The following is a 15,639-nucleotide window of genomic DNA, read 5'->3' as shown; positions in this document are numbered from 1 at the left end:
TTCATTTTTTTAATTTTTAAATGTGCCCCACCCTATTGTTCATTGCTCTCAGGACATCTTGCAGCTATTACAACAATGAATTTTTTCTAGGAGCCAAGAAAATAAAAAAGCAGCCTATCACAGCAAGGTTTTAAAACAGCAAACTGAGCGTGGTTGACAATTTAAAAAGGCTTGGGAAGACAAAAACGGTATTTCCCTGGTGCCAAAAAGACATGAGGGTAGGTGCTGGGCGAGCCACCCTGGGGAGTACATTCTAGAGATGGGGAGCCACTACTGGAAGGGCCCTCTTTTGGGTCACCACCTGCCTAACGTCAGAGAGCAGGGACACCTGGAGTGTGGCATCTGGTGGAGATGGTGTGTGTAGCCCCAGTTAGGCATATGTGGGAGCAGGGATGCTTTGGGAACCCAAGGGTCCAAGCCCTATAGGGCTTTGAAGCTAAGCACCCACACTTTTTTCTCTGCTAGGAAATGGACTGGCAGCCAGTGAAGTTGCTTCAAAGGTGTTCTGGTGACTCTATTCTGTACTGATGTTTCCGAGAAGTCTTCAAAGGCAGCCCCCTCATCGAAAGCTTTACAGTAATCTAATCTGGAGGTTACCAGAGCATGGATTGTTCCAGGAATACATAGGAAGCTGCCTTATACTGCGTCAGACTATTGGCTTATCTAGCCAAATGCTGCTTCCTCGGACCAGCACCAGCTCTCTGGAGTCTCAGACAGGGTTTGTTTCCATCCTTGCCGCCTGAAACTCCATCCTTGCCGTGGAGTCCTGCGTACAAAGCATGTGATCTACCCCAAGCGACTGCCTCCAAATACGGATGTGAGGAGGTCCCCGTTCACAGCTTAAAGGGTATGGAAAGGGGACAGTTATAAAACAAAAGCAAAACCCAAATGTTTTTTCTCTGGCTAGGTCAACTCAATTCTGTAACCTGCAGAAATCTGCAAATTTACATGTATCCTGCTACTGCTATAAATGGGGAGGGGCGCAGAGTTATTCATGAGACCCAGGCCTGCTCCCCACCATTAGAAGTCCTCAGCCCCACCTCTGGCTTTGCAGTCTTAGGGACTAAAAACTTGGCTGTTTAACTATGGAAGCTTAGATTCTTAGTGCTGAGAATCCCAAAACCAAATCTCACACTTGCACAGTATGCTTGCATAGTGTACATGTTTAATTATACCTGAAGCAGCCTTCCCCAGCCTGGTGCCCTCCACATCCGTTGGACTGCAAATCCCATAATTGGCCATGCAGGCTGGGAATTATGGGAATTGCAGTCCAACATATCTGGAGGCCACCAGGTTGGGGGAAACTGACCTAAAGCATCCTTACCTTTTCAGTTTTTCCTTCGAAATTTAAAATAGCTAGTCCTGTGTACATACCTCCTGGCATCTAGGGTTGAGTGCCTCTGAATAGGTGCAGAGTTCTATCCCTCATACCCAGGAAAAGAAATCTTTTTAAAAAGTCCTCCGTAGTTCTCCGCCATTAAGGGGAGATTCTTTGGAAGAGCACAGTGTACGTGCATTTGCATTAACAGCCCAGAAGCATTATCAGTGCATGCCCACCTACAAATGCAGTCTCCATGTCGTGAGCACATTTCTGTGCTTCAAAGGCATTTGCATCCACATGAAGAGCAAAATGAATTAAAAAGTACTTAGCTGGAATGTTCTCTGATTTTGCATTCTTTAATTCTGGCAACTAGCCATGTAGGGTAACGTTCTTACTAGTCTGGTAACGTTTTGGTTACCTGGCAGCCCCCAGACCTGTGCCTTTCTGATGACTGCTTGTGCCGATTTCCTTTTCTTGGACCACATGGCTCTGTTCCTGTTCAGAGATGCCTGGGGGGACAGCATATGGCCAGGAGGAGAAGATGGGCCGTGTGGTTCATTAGAAGTGAATGGAATTACAGACACCCTTTTGCCCTGTGACAAAATTTATTTATTTCTTTACAGCATTTATACTCTGCCCTTTTAGCCCCAAAGGCTTCCAGAGCAGCTGACAAACATAAGTAGCGTGACAGTAGCATAAATAAGGTGAGTGAGTGAGAGAGAGAGAGAGAGAGAGAGAGAGGGAGAGAGAGAGAATATTGATGACTCTTGCAAGGCTGTGGAAGAAGGTAGGCTGCTGTGTACAAAAAGGCATTCTTGACTTCATGGAATATTTGACAGTAGACCAGCCTTCCCCGACCTGGTGCCTTGCAGATGTTTTGGACTACATCTCTCAGGATTCCCCACCATTGAGTATGCTGGCTGGGACTGATGGGAGTTGAAGTCCCAAGCATCTGTGCGGTACCAGGTTGGAGAAAGCAGCTAAAGCCCAATGATAAGCAACCAATTGACAATATTTGATGGGTTATTTGATTGGCACCCCAACTTTGGGCAGGTCTTGGATCTAAATGCTACAGACAAGGCTTTTATAGTGCCTTGCTTCAAACATGGAATTTTACGAGGGGTCCGGATGTTGTCATCTTCCATAAGAATATAAAGAAAGAGCCCTGCTGGATCAGACCAAGGTCCATCTAGTCCAGCATTCTGTTCACACAGTGGCCAACCAGCTGTCGACCAGGAACCCACAAGCAGGACAGGAGTGCAACAGCACCCTCCCACCCATGTTCCCCAGCAACTGGTGTTCAGAGGCATCCTGGCTCTGATACTGGAGGGAGCATAGAGCCGTCAGAACTAGTAGCCATGGATAGCCTTCCCTTTGAACCCTTTGTAACCTTCCCATTGCTTTTCCCTTCTTTTTCCTTTCCCCACAAAAACCTGTCAAGGAGGAAAAGACAAATGGCTACGAGCTGTGTGTCTGGAAGCACCCTTGGTCTACCCTCAGCTCCAAGGCTTGCATCCAACGGGGCATACTCAGTGTTAGTCCAACTTAAGTCCCCTTAGTTTTAATGGGTCTTCTCTAAGTAGGACTGACATTGGATACAACCCCATGCGTTCAAGGCTGTTTCTTGAAAGGGGAGGGGGTGAGCAGTTTTGCTGCATGTCCTGCGTGCCTCACCCGATCTGTTGGATCAGGGCCGTGGCAATAGCATGTCAGAGGGAGGAATACGGAAAGGAGAGCTTGGGGAGCATAGTTCCCAAAGAGGAGGTGGTTTCCTCTGGATTTGTGTCACTCCAGCATCCTTAGTAGCAACTGTACCACTTTTCCAGGACCCGTGAGCAGGTGTAGGATAAGCAGGGGTGTTTGTTTGCGTGTCTCACCGTTCATAATCCTGCTTGGAATCGCTGACGGTTTTTCTTCCTTCCATCATTGCCAGCTCATGCTGGGACAGAACTCTGTAACAGCAGGCAGGAAACTTTCTATTAATTGGGGATCTCCTTGGCTGGCTCAAAACGTGTGTGCCGGGAATTGGCAAGGATACCTTTCAAGAAGGGGAGAATAAGTTCATGCAATGGGCTGGTCCTTTTGTTAATTACTGTTTTCTAAAATGGTTTTTCCTATTGTCAAAAAGTACATATTTGAGACGGTGCTCTTGAAACAAAGAACAATAAAAACTCAGATGGTTGCATATAGTAAAATAATAATAAAAGGCTATTTGGGGTGGGGGAGATCAGAAAAAAGTAATCTAGCACATCTTTCCCCACCTGGTGCCCTCGAGCTGTGTTGGACTACTTTATCAGGAATGATATAAAGTTATAGCATAATAGTTTGTTCACAGCCCGTAAACTGTTGAGTGAAATAGAGGAAGTTGTTGAACACAATGCACAGGGCCGCTCTGCTCCTGTTAATTTCAGTGGGGCTTGCCCAGGAAACATAAGATCCCTTCTGCATCAGCCCAAGTTAACTGTCATCCAAAGTAACTGCAGGTAACTAAGCCTTAGCAGAAGCATTTCAACCTATTAGAATGGGGGAAAAGCCTGCATAAAAGCCAGGAAACCACCAAATGATTGTTAACTGGGGGAAAGGGGGTGGGGCCAGGGGAAGGGCAACCCCGAATGGCTGGATTTGGCCTCTGGGCCTGAGGTTCTGTAACCTTGCTGTAATTGATGTGCAGGAAACATTTTAACTAGGGAAACATGGAAAAATGCAATATATCTATACAGTTGGGAGTGGTACAGCCCAGCCCACCATCTCAGGACTCTACCACCTCCTTATGCTGCATGTATAGATATCCAGGAACACTTGTGCAGTTTGCCACATGGCTTCCAGCCAAGGGGTAGCTAGCTGCTAAGTTGCAAAGCTGGTCTGAGAGCCCCCCTTGCAAAGGGAGCTGAAGGCCAGTCACATCTGATTTTGCTCCCAAGCCATCTTTGTTTAGAGCACAACTTCCTAATTTAATACAATCCCAAAATAGTTTTCTTGTGAGTGAGACATTGTTGTTTTCTTTCTTTCCTTCTTTAGTGGTGTGATAAGCATTTTTGATTAAACACTGAAAGGCAAGATTGGAGAGCGTTTGCAAATAGATGCAATTTAGGTTTAAGATTAGCACATAAAACATTAGGTCTCTTTCCCCTCGGTAAAACAGCCATCCGGTCCACAGGAGTGGGAAATCATTCCTCTAGTAGTTGGCCGACTGAAAATCTCACCGTGTAACTGTGAAATGCACACCTTTATTTTTATCTTGCGTCTGCCTTAAAAAAAAACACAACCCAACGTGCTAATGTGAAATTCTAGGATCTGGGTTAAATCTGTTCTCTCTCAGATATGGTTCATTAGTATGTGAGCTCTGTTCTCTGCATAAGCTGCAGAAGAATTGGCATCCTAAAAATCTTGCTTTAAAATAAAATGTTTTGAAGCAAGATGCCAGTCCTTAGTGTACAGAGAACAGCGTAGATGCACGTGGGTAGTAAATGGTAAAGGCCTGGAGTAGGGTGGGAAAGGCTTACAGTGGAGGTGGCATTGTTGCCTGGAAGAGGTCAGGTTATCTAGTCTGATCCTGGGATGTTAAAGGGTACCAATAGAATGGTGAGGTCATTGCAGTTTCTTCGCTTTCTTTGCAGCAGTGCAAACCTAGCTGAAAACATACGTACAGAATAGGAATTGGCAGCATTCAGTAGGAAAGTACAGCTAGGATCCAAGTAAACAAAGATACAAAATTCTTATATTTTAAGACCCAGAGGCCAAGTTTTAGGCACCAGGCCTTGAAGAGAGCTGATTAAAAACAAACAAGACTAAAATATCTTGCCGCCATCATCAGTTTTTGGGAGCGTTGGAACCAGATCTGTAATTTCTTCCCCCACTGCCCAGGTAGAATTTTTCACATCAGGCTGTTAAAGGCATGTGACAAGGGGAAGTTTAAAAAAAAAAGTTTGGGAGCCTACATGGAGTGGAATGACGCCCTCCCTGCTTTCTAAATGGTGTCCTGACCCGCAACCCCGAGTCCCTCAGCGTCTTGAGTCTTCCTGGTCCTCCCTTCTGTTTGTGATATCCTGGTAGTGTGAAAGAGTTGATCTGTGCAGCGTTCTGCCTTGGAGACAGATGTTTGACTCTGTGATCTCCCGCTTCCTCCCAGCTTTGTGATTCTGGACAAAAAGCAGAATGTCGTCCGTCCGTCCCCCCGCCTTGACGGGAAGGGTGCTCAGTTCCAGCCTTGGAACTGGTGTGTTAATTGCGAGAAGTAACATTGAGGGCCAAAACAGAAATTGCTTTCAATGTGTGTCTGGCAGCTACATCTTTTTTCCATTTCAAGTCTAGAGTAGGTGGAGGGCCCAAAGTCTGGATTGGGCCCCTAGCATGTGGGTTAGGATAGGGGGTGCTTTCCAGGTCCAGATCATGGGTCCTGCACCTTGTTGTTGTTGTTCAGTCGTTCAGTCGTGTCCGACTCTTCGTGACCCCATGGACCACAGCATGCCAGGCCTTCCTGTCCTCCGCTGTCTCCCGGAGTGTGCTCAAGTTCATATTCATTGCATCGGTGATGCTATCTAGCCATCTCATCCTCTGCCGTCCCCTTCTCCTTTTGCCTTCAATCTTTCCCAGCATCAGGGTCTTTTCTAGTAACTTTTCTCTTTGCATTAGGTGGCCAAAATATTTGAGCTTCAGCTTCAGTATCTGTCCTTCCAATGAGCACTCAGGGTTGATTTCCTTTAGGATGGGCTGATTGGACCTCCATGCAGTCCAGGGGACTCATAAGAGACTTCTCCAGCACCATGAAAAGAAGACCCAGCTGCTATATGCACATTTAAAATAATGTCTGTTTTAAACCTCCAGAGCATCATTGCAAAGCCTAATTTTAAACAGAGACCACTGGGATATGGCTGCAACAGAGGGGTGTGGACTTAGGAAGGTGGGATGGGAATCCAAATGGCACTGTTGCATCTCTGATACTATCAGTTCCTGAAATGTTGTCCTGGCAGGGCAAGTGAGGCAGGGGGCTGCAGGGCTATCCCAAATGCCATTGATTTGATTTTGCTAGGATTGGATGCCGGGAGCAGTTGCATCCCAGGAAAATTCACTCGGTGGCTGGGACTTGCATGCAGCCTGGGATGGGCGCACCCCTCTGCTACCAGTACTAAAGGATTAGCAATAAGTGAAATGCCAGAGCTGTTGGTTTCTTCCTTTATTTTTTTTAAGAGAGAGGGTTGAATACGTCACTTTGTTTTTTCCATCGTACATACACATTTAAGGTGTAATCCTATCCATATTTAGACAGAAAAAAGTCCTACAACTCCCAGCATTCCTCAGCCAGCCATGCTTTCTTTGTTTTTAGATAATGCATCCACATGTTGCAGTGGGCACCATCTTTGAAGAAGCATTCCTCCTCCCCTGCTCTCTTCCAAAAGGAATGCCTCTTCTAAGATGAGGCCCGCTGAAACATGTGGATGCATTATCTAAAAACAAAGAAGGATGCTTCTTCCCCCTTCAGAACAAATGCATTATTCATATGCAAGTTTATGCAGATGTAATCCCTCTAAGAGCACAATTCTGTACATGTTTAGACAGAAAAAAGTCCTACAACTCCCAGCTATGCTGGCTGGGGAATGCTGGGACTTTAGGACTTTTTTTCTGTCTAAACATGCGTAGGATTGCACCCCTTAGTCTTTCTCTCTTTCTCACTCACATCTGCGCTCTCTCTTTCTCTCTTGTACAAATACCAAAGTTAAGGGTCAGGCTCAGACATTTGAAACCAACAAAAAGTCAGCACTTCCAAACAATGCCTAATTAACCCAGGGAAATGGGTGGCACACCTTTTATTGTTAGAAAAGGGTCAAAAACAGGCTGCAAGGCATGATGCTAAAACTATTGCTATTATTAGCTGTACCCTCCTTTGTTACTCTTCAAAAACACCCAAAGCGTGAAAACATAAAGCAAGATCAAACTCCAAAACAGAACAAAAAAAGAGAGAAGAAAATGGTGCATCAGCTAAAAGCAGAGCACAGATTCTAAAAACATTAAAGGCTTGTTCAAACAAACAAATAAAAGTTTTCAACACTTAACAGAGGAATGAGTCTGGTGGATCTCAGGTGGTAGGGTTTAGTGCCATTGGCATATAGTATTTTAGAAGCAGAAAAGGCAGGTCCAAGCCCCAAGAAGATTACAATACTTGGGCTTCATTTTAGTCAGGGAGGTGAGGACTAAGCCAAAGACTTAGTTGTCTCCAAGTTGAAGAAGAATACAAGGATGTGGTCAAACTGTGCCGGTGGTCCAGTGCAAACATTGTGACCTGGTTCGTACATAACAACACTCAGAGTATGGGTTCTTGTTGAATTATAGGTGGTTGTTGAATTGTGGGTTGTTGTTATGTGTGAACCCTCAGTATGGTTTAACTATGGGTTGTTAACCATGAAAACCCAGAGTTCACAATTCAACAACAAACCATGGGTTCTCTTCCTGGGTGGTTCATGGTGCAAGGTGGGATGGAGGCAGCTGGCCAGGATTGTCGAAGCTGGTAGACTGGTGCAGTTGAGGCAAACCCAAGGAAGTTGTGATGCTGAAGTTGGTGGAATGTCCAGGAATGAAGCATGTGGGTGCATTCATTTCCCCCTACCCTGCCTCCCCCACTACATTAGTCCTCTAGACTGAATGTTAGTCACTTTGCCCATGGCCATAAGAAATGTTTTGCTAGATCAGACCATTTAATTGCGTGTTCTGTTTCCAACAGTGGGCAGCCAGGTCCTCCGGTGAAGCTCACAAGCAGGGCATGAAGGCCAATGCTCCTCTACAGTTGTCTCCCCCCTCCCCTGCCCCGCAACTGGTGTTCAGAGATACACTGCTTCCAAACAAGGAGTTTCTCTTTCATGGCTGATGAAAGCCATTGGTGCGTGCAATCCCCGTGACTTTGTCTAATCCTGTTTTAAAGCCACTGAGGACTGCAGTCCAATATGCACTTACCTGGGAGTAAGTCCTATTGAAATTGTTTGGACTTGCTTCAGAATAGATAGGCGTAGGCTAGTGACCATCACCACACCTTGTAATACTGAATTCCATGTGTTAATTGCATGTTGTGTGAAGAGGTTTCCTTAATCCCTTGACAGTCACTTGATTTTCATTTGCCTTATTCTGATGCCCTCTCCAACCCCTCTCAGTTGCCAAAAACGGGGGAAAGCCCTGAGTCACCCGGAGCATTAAAAACATTGTTTAATTACTTCTGAGGAATTGGTAGCCGCAATCCTTTTTTTCCCCTTTCTTTTTATAAAGTGAAATGAATTTACTGAACTCTTATCTTTGACCTTGAATAAACCATTTGCTGCTCTTGAAATACAGTTGTAAAAGCTCAACTTTATGCGTCTAAATTTAGTGTGTTAATCTGTGGGGTCTGTAAATTTGAAGAAGAATTCCAGGGCAGTGGCCCAGTGCAGACATAATGCTTAGCCATGGTATGTTTCCTTAGGGTCCTAATGTACAGTGACCTGCTTCAGAGGTAACACTTGTGAGAGAGAAGATGCAAGCCCTGAGCTTCTGAGCAACCTATCTCCTCTCCTCCTCCGGTGTGGCTCTGAGGAGGTGACCGGAAGCATCTGCCTCCTGGTTTAAACTAACTGGAGTTTATCTGACCTGGGGGAAATTAGTTAGATATTACTCAATGACATTCAGAATTGTAAACCATCTTTTGATCCTGGCTTGTTTCAACAAACCATAGTTTAAATTAACCACAATTTCCACCGGGACTAATGGTCAGAGAAGTGAACTGTCGATAGTTCAGTCCAGGAAACCCACACTATTTGCCAGAATAAGAAAAACCTTGTTGGAACAGACCCCAAAGTCAGTCTAGTAAGGTTCTTGTAGTTCTCTCAGCCCAATCAACAGGCACTGCTGGACAAAACAGGCCTAAAATACCCATAATTTCCTCCTTTTGGGCAGTGGCCTTGACTTGCTTGTCAGATAATTCTGGAAGCAGTGTGGCTATAATGAATCAGTCAGAGTGTGCTGTCACTCACAGGAATTGCCACTTTTGGAATAAACTGGTCCTTATTCCTGCTACCAGATTATTCCTCTGTCACCCAAAGTTGTTGCTTCTCGAAACCTGCTGTCTCTTGAGAAGCTCCACAGATTTTCTTTTTTGCAACAATCATAAGCCATGGTTTGCTGTTGGTTTATGGCTTGTCTGTCAGGGGGACAGACAAGCCAGATTTCCTGGTTCGCACATAATGATAAACAAACCATGGATGTAGCAATCAGTCAGTGTGCACAAGCAGATTTCCCCTGGAACCCTGGCTCATCCTAACTTGAGAATCAGGGGGTGTGTGTGTGTGTGTGTGTGTGAGGGGGAGAGAGAGAGAGAGAGAGAGAGGTGATTTGTACTGTAGTGTATAGTTTGTAGCTTCACTCACTTCTTTGAGCCATCACCATCAGGACTTTTCCCTGCTTCAGGAATCTTTTATATCTGGTTTGCACAAGGCTTTCCATTACTTGATGACTGCAGCGTGTGTGTGTGTGAGGTGCATGTATGAATAAGCCATCACAGGTCACACCTCAGAGAGAACTTTTCTTTTGCCTCTTACCACTTCAAACTCTTTACTTTTAAATGGAGACATCGAACCCTTTCTGCTGCAAGTAACCTAGCAACCAAGTGAGGTACATGGCACGTGTGAACCACCTAGTGCATGGTTCCGTCCTGTGCTGTGCTTTTGAAACACTTGTCTCCACTCTCAGTGGCAATTGTTGGAACCCTTTTGAATGTTACACAGTTATTACCGGGATAGTACTTCTTTGTCATGATCAACGTTCAATCCACAAGTAGCAATTGTGGCATGTGGCAATTGCGCACATGTAAAAAACTTTCCAGGTAGGAGATTTTTTGTAACGTGAGAAGGTTGTAATGACTCCACTCATCTTCTTGCTATTGACTCTGTCCAAGACCTGTTTTATGGGAGACATTGTGACAATGGCACAGACGAATCTTTACAGGTAGCTGCTGAGATTGCTCATGAATTTCCCTTCTCTGGTTCATTTCCCAGAGATAATTCTGACAAATTTTGGTGTCACTCCTTTGGTCACACTTGGCTATGCTCAGTTTTATCCGTAGCCATCCATTTTTGCGCTTCCATTGCACAATGTAGCTCTTGGGGGATAGCTATTTTAGGCATTTGTGGTATGGCGATGGTCCGAAATAAAAGAAAGAACCAACTCTCTCTTCCAGTGAAATCTTCCTTACATGGTCGCCTGGAAGCAATTGTTACTCGCAACAGGTGACCAGGCAAGGGGGTGTTTAATGAATTAGATTCTATATGTATAATATAAAAGCAGGAAGCAGAGCATTGCTTCTCTATATATAATATAAAAGCAGGAAGGGGAGCATTGGGGACTCTGGGCGATAATAGTGTCAACTGTTGTGCTAGCTGTGTCCCTCTCTGTTGATGACACAACCGTCTGTCGTGCAATCTGGAATACCATCCTATTGAAAAGACTTCTGTAAGGCACAACTGATGAGATCGAGGGCCAGCATTCAGTGGCAGTTTTCTTTGCATGGAAAAGGTCCCAGGTTCAATCCTCAGGCATCTCCAGGTAGGCATGGGAAAGGCCCCTGTATGAAACCTGTCACATCTGCTGCTAGTCCGTGTTGGCAATTCTGAATTAGATGAACCAATGATCTGATTCCAACTAAGGCAACTTCCTATGTTGCCAGGCTTTTGGTTTGCTGACACCTGACTGGTTCATAGCCTTGCATGGGGTGATTGAAAAGAAAACACAACTTTTCTGTGTTGCTGAACCTCATGCAAGTTCCCTTGGTGTTCTGGCACAGAAGTGCAGCTCTGCAGCTTGCAACCTTACCCTGGCGCAATGGCCCTTGTGCCCTGTCCTATCCACAGCTCATGTCGCATAGCACATTCCATCAAGGGGCTGCAAATAATAATAAATGTCTTTGATGGTACATTTGTCCTAAAGAAGGTAGGAGCCCTCCTGGATTGGACAAAAGGCCCCGTCTAGTCTAGTATTTGGTTTGTGAGGGCATCCAGTCAGATATCTTTGGGCAGGTCACAAGCAGGGTGCAAAGGCAGTAAGTAGCCCTCCTCAGTGTCTGGCATAAGCAGGTGGCCGTCACCACATCCGGTGGCAGTGAATCCTGTCAGTTGTGCCTTGGGTGAAGAGGCACTCACCACCAGCCTCGTCTTTGGGTAACCCAGCATTCTTGCATTGGGAAACTGCAAGCAAGGGACTTCCTGGCATGTTCCAAGTCTCATTTCTGAAAATCTGCTTCGCTCCTCACCCTGCTGCTTTGCTTTCCTCACCCCTTAGAGTTGCCAGCTCCCAATGCTGCAGTGACAGTACAAACCCCGGTTAGCAGAACCCCCCTTCTGTGCAACCCTTAAAAGCATGGTGGCTGTGCCAGGGTCTAGGCTCAGTCCACACCTGGCAGCCCCTTGGCTCCCTGATGTCCAGCCCTCCAAAACCTTCCTTGTCTGTCCACTTCCTCCCTGCCCATCGTCTTCCTAAGCCCTAAATTTTGTCTCTATCAACCTTGTTTCTTCAGCCCCTTGCTTTTCAGCCCCCTGCTTACTTTGTCTGACATGTTCAGCCACTCTCCTGGCACACCTCCCCAGCGTCCCTGTTGGGGGTGCAGGACCTCTGGCCTGCTGTAAGTCCTCTCTTTCATTTGCCCAATCTTGCCTCCCCTGCTCTTTTCCTCAAGTCTTATTCTCCTCTGCCTCCCTTCTTGTCATGTGTTACTCTTTCTTAGTCCATGGCCTGCACTTCACATTTCCATCAGCTCCGTTGCCCCTGGGCTCTGTTCCTCTGCTTCTCTATGTCCTGGGATCCCTCCTGGTCCTCAAGTCAGGTCCACAAAGCTACTCCTGAGACAGTCACCCAGGGTTGTCCGAGGTTAAATCCCAGCTAAACGGACAGTTTTCCTTTCTCCCTCAGAAGTTGGACTTCAAACATTCTGACATCATTTTTTCTTCTTCCTTAAACTGAGCAGTTGGAATGTTTGTGAGTGTTCTGTGCTATCATCTCAACACTGCTGATTGGTGTTGGAGGCTTCACCTTTGCAAGCACAATACAATATAGATCAAAAAGGAAGGTAAATTTCTGTCTGGTCTAAACCTCTGTCATTCTGTGTATGCGTTCAGGAGAGTGTTAGTTCTGTTGGATGCACAGTAGGAAGATTACTACCGGCACTATATCCTCTCTGAATATCAAAAGCACTAGTTGCGTCTGCCTTCCTTGTGTGGTTGTGGCTCTGTGTATTTGGACAGGAGTTGTTGTCATCTGGCATATCATATGCAGTATCTAACACTGGCATTATATGGCACGTGAATGATCTGGGCTTGACGTGTCTTGGGGGAAAAATTTGTTTGCTTGTGGAAAAGTTAACTCTGAGCTTTTCCCGTAATATGAACTGTCAACAGCAGTTTGCTTGAACTGGTTAAAGCTGCTGCTCAGACCTTTTATCAAAGTGATGACTTCTGTACACAGTATTGCTTTCTCGGTAGTGGTTTAAGCTTTTTTTCTTTTCGCAAATGTTCCCGGATATTTGTAACTTAATGTATTAACCGCAAATGCTTGGGTCGCAGAGTTGACCTCTGAGATTTCGAACAGTGACAGTTTTCTATAAATACTTTTGGAATGAGTCTGTGTTGGTGTTGCTGCAGTCCAGCTCTGCTCTTCTCTGAATTCAAAGCTTTAGTTTCTCTTTGAAGCGTTCCACCTTATGACGGGAGTCTGACAACATTTCCAGGACGGGGGCGAACCTAGAGCCGGGTTGACAGCTTTAGGCCGGTGTCGGCTGGCGTCATCGGGCATCAGCCCTGGCCCCTTCCTCATTAGGGGCCCACTGCCAAGCTCCTGGTCCTCACTGCTGCCTACTCACCTATACTCTCCCAAGTGAGCAAGCAGTAAGAGGAGCAAGGAGAAGGAACAGTCATCCTCACTTGCCTCATCCTCTCCAAGTGGGAGGTGGTGTGGATTTGGCCCAGCAGGACAGGCAAGGAAATAGGTAGTGGCAACAGTGATGAGGCATAGTGTTGGGCCCACTCAGAGAAGGGGGTTTCTCGAGGCCCTCTTGCCCAACAGCCCTCCGAAACCTGCATCACATTGCTGTGCTGGGAGCCGCCATCCACAGACTGTGTTTATTCTTCCCACTAGGGAGAACGCCACCAATATGCAGATGATACAATATGCAGATGAGAGCTCACTCTCTCATTTCCATCTCCGAGTCCCAGGGAGGCCGTGGATATCCCGAACTATCTGGAGATGGGTCAGGGAGGACAAGCTGAAACTTAATCCAGAAAAGACGGAGGTACTGTGGGTTGGGACTCTGAGCAGTCTGGATGAAGCGATTCAGCTGTTCTTGCATGGGATGGCAGTCCCTCTGGAGGACCAACTTTTGTCATTTGGGGGTCCTCCTAGGTCCAGCCTTATCTGTGGAATTGCAGGTGGTGGCAGTGGCTAGGAGTGCCATTTACCAGCTTAGGCTGGTATGCCAGCTGTGACTCTGTCTAGAGCGATCAGATCTTGCCTCTGTTACCAATGCCCTAAAACGCCGATCATTGTGATACGTGTCTCCGCAGGATTGGCCTGTGATGACCATGAATCTCTGGAAACCCGGTATCTGCAGATACAGTATGTAGCAGTTTTGAGCTGAAAGGAGAGAGATTAAGGTTGTTTGGGGCATAATTTTTTTAGCGCCCAGTCTGCTGGCCAGAAAACTTCAACTGTGTTACCAGCTGGGGGTGGTGTCTTCTACTCTTAATTGGAAGCTTCTTGAGTGGAGGGTACAGGGAGAGTGCACTGGTGATCAGGGCTGCAGTCTTGTATCCACTTACCTGGGAGAAAGCCCCACTGAACTTAAGGGGACTTACTTCTGAACTGCTTCTGAGTAGACATGTATAGGTTGGTGCTGGCATCAGCAGCAAGCAGTAATTGCTACCCAACTCCTCTTAGGGAGGGCCCCCAAAACTCGGTGGCAGAGTGCATGGCTGCATGCAGAAGGTCTTGGATTCAATCTCTGGCATCTACACTTAGGGGGACCTCCCTCTGTCTGAAGTCCCGGAGGGCTGCTGCCAATCAGAGAAGACAATATAGGCCTGGATAGACAAATGGTCTGTCCTGGTGTTGGTCAGCATTTTTACGTTTTTCTGCTGGAGGCCCTGCTTCCCAGCAGAGATGATTCTCGGAAATGATCGGTGATCATCCCATTGAGCTCTTTACTGCACCTGGTTGAGCATGAAAGCATTTAACCCTTGCTGGCAACGCTTAAAAAATCACCAAGAATTAATCTTTGGCAGCTGGCAGTGTTATGCCCTGGCCGTTGCTGGGGAAATCTCAGAATGGTGTCAAGTCTAATCATGGTGACAAAAAAACAAAACGAAAACAGGGTTCTGGAAGGCTCTCAGTGGTAGTGAAGGGTTACCTTTTTAGTTTAGCTGCTAGGCTTCCTGCCTCTGTTTTAATTTTCTTTTCTTTTCTGCTACTCTGCCCCCCCCCCCCCGCAAGAGTTGCTTATTGCCTAAAATTGTTTCCATATGGCTGCAACGTAGAATTTGATTACATTAAGGCTAGGCCCTTTTCCTGTAGTATTGCTGTAAGGAGGAAAGATTTTATGCTGCTCAGATCGCACTGGGTGTCCTTCACAAAATGTCCTGCATGTTTAGAAAGCAGTTTAGCTCCAGCAACTTGCTGAGTGTTGTCCCGTCCTAAAAGGAGATAAGGATCCTAAACAATATTTTCGATTAAGTGTTTGGGTCCTTGTTTGTTCATGCCCTATTGGTTTGAAATGGCAGTTCACTATTCTCTAGGTACTTTAGCTTTTACCTTCTGAATGAGAGAGTGAGTGTCACTCATGGTGAGAGCAGAGCACCCGTTTTTATTGATCAGTTGCATTCTTCCAGAGAAGAAAGTAAACAAGTGGACATTTGCCACCCCCTGATGCACAGTGGCAAGATTGTGCTTTCTGGCAATAGGCCACGTGTGCTGCGTGGTGGAAAACTTTCCCCAGAAAATCTCTCAGGACAATATTATTTCCCATTAAAAATGTCTATTTCTAAAAGTGATTTGTTTCATAAAATTAAGCCATTACCATTATAAATGGATAAAACAGGCAGTTTCAAGCATTTTTTAGGTGACTGTCCCTAAGAAGATTATGCATTTTTTAAAAGGGTGTGTATGTGTGTGTACGCTCATACACACAGAAACATATTATACATATGAATGCAATATATGTATGTGCTACATACGCATAGGGGATAGGAAGGGGTTAAAGAAAGTACATAAAATCCAAACTTGCTAAATCTCATTTCAGTATATTTAGGACACTGGGAAATATT

At 45.8% G+C, this 15,639-nt stretch overlaps 1 protein-coding gene across 22 annotated transcripts in view; it reads left to right on the top strand.

Moving 5' to 3' along the window:
- Nucleotides 1-15,639, top strand: part of HMBOX1 (homeobox containing 1) — a 153,003-nt gene that overhangs the window by 10,765 nt on the left and 126,599 nt on the right. For 4 of the 22 annotated variants that reach the window (XM_084829445.1, XM_084829442.1, XM_084829438.1 and 1 more), the window contains one exon: nucleotides 466-2,025. The exons of 13 other annotated variants lie outside the window; for them this stretch is intronic. The gene's annotated coding sequence lies outside the window, so the exon portion shown is untranslated. Of the gene's footprint in view, nucleotides 1-465; nucleotides 2,026-13,459; nucleotides 13,614-15,639 lie in introns of all 22 variants that reach the window. 5 more of the 22 variants (XM_084829452.1, XM_084829447.1, XM_084829446.1 and 2 more) reach the window with 3 other exon arrangements.

Source organism: Heloderma suspectum, chromosome 1, assembly GCF_057233095.1.
Source record: "Heloderma suspectum isolate Gila_16-S chromosome 1, 16-S_ref, whole genome shotgun sequence".
NCBI classification, from domain to species: domain Eukaryota; kingdom Metazoa; phylum Chordata; class Lepidosauria; order Squamata; family Helodermatidae; genus Heloderma; species Heloderma suspectum.
The sequence above is the reverse complement of the archived record's forward strand: the minus strand, read 5'-3'. Positions and strand labels throughout refer to the sequence as shown.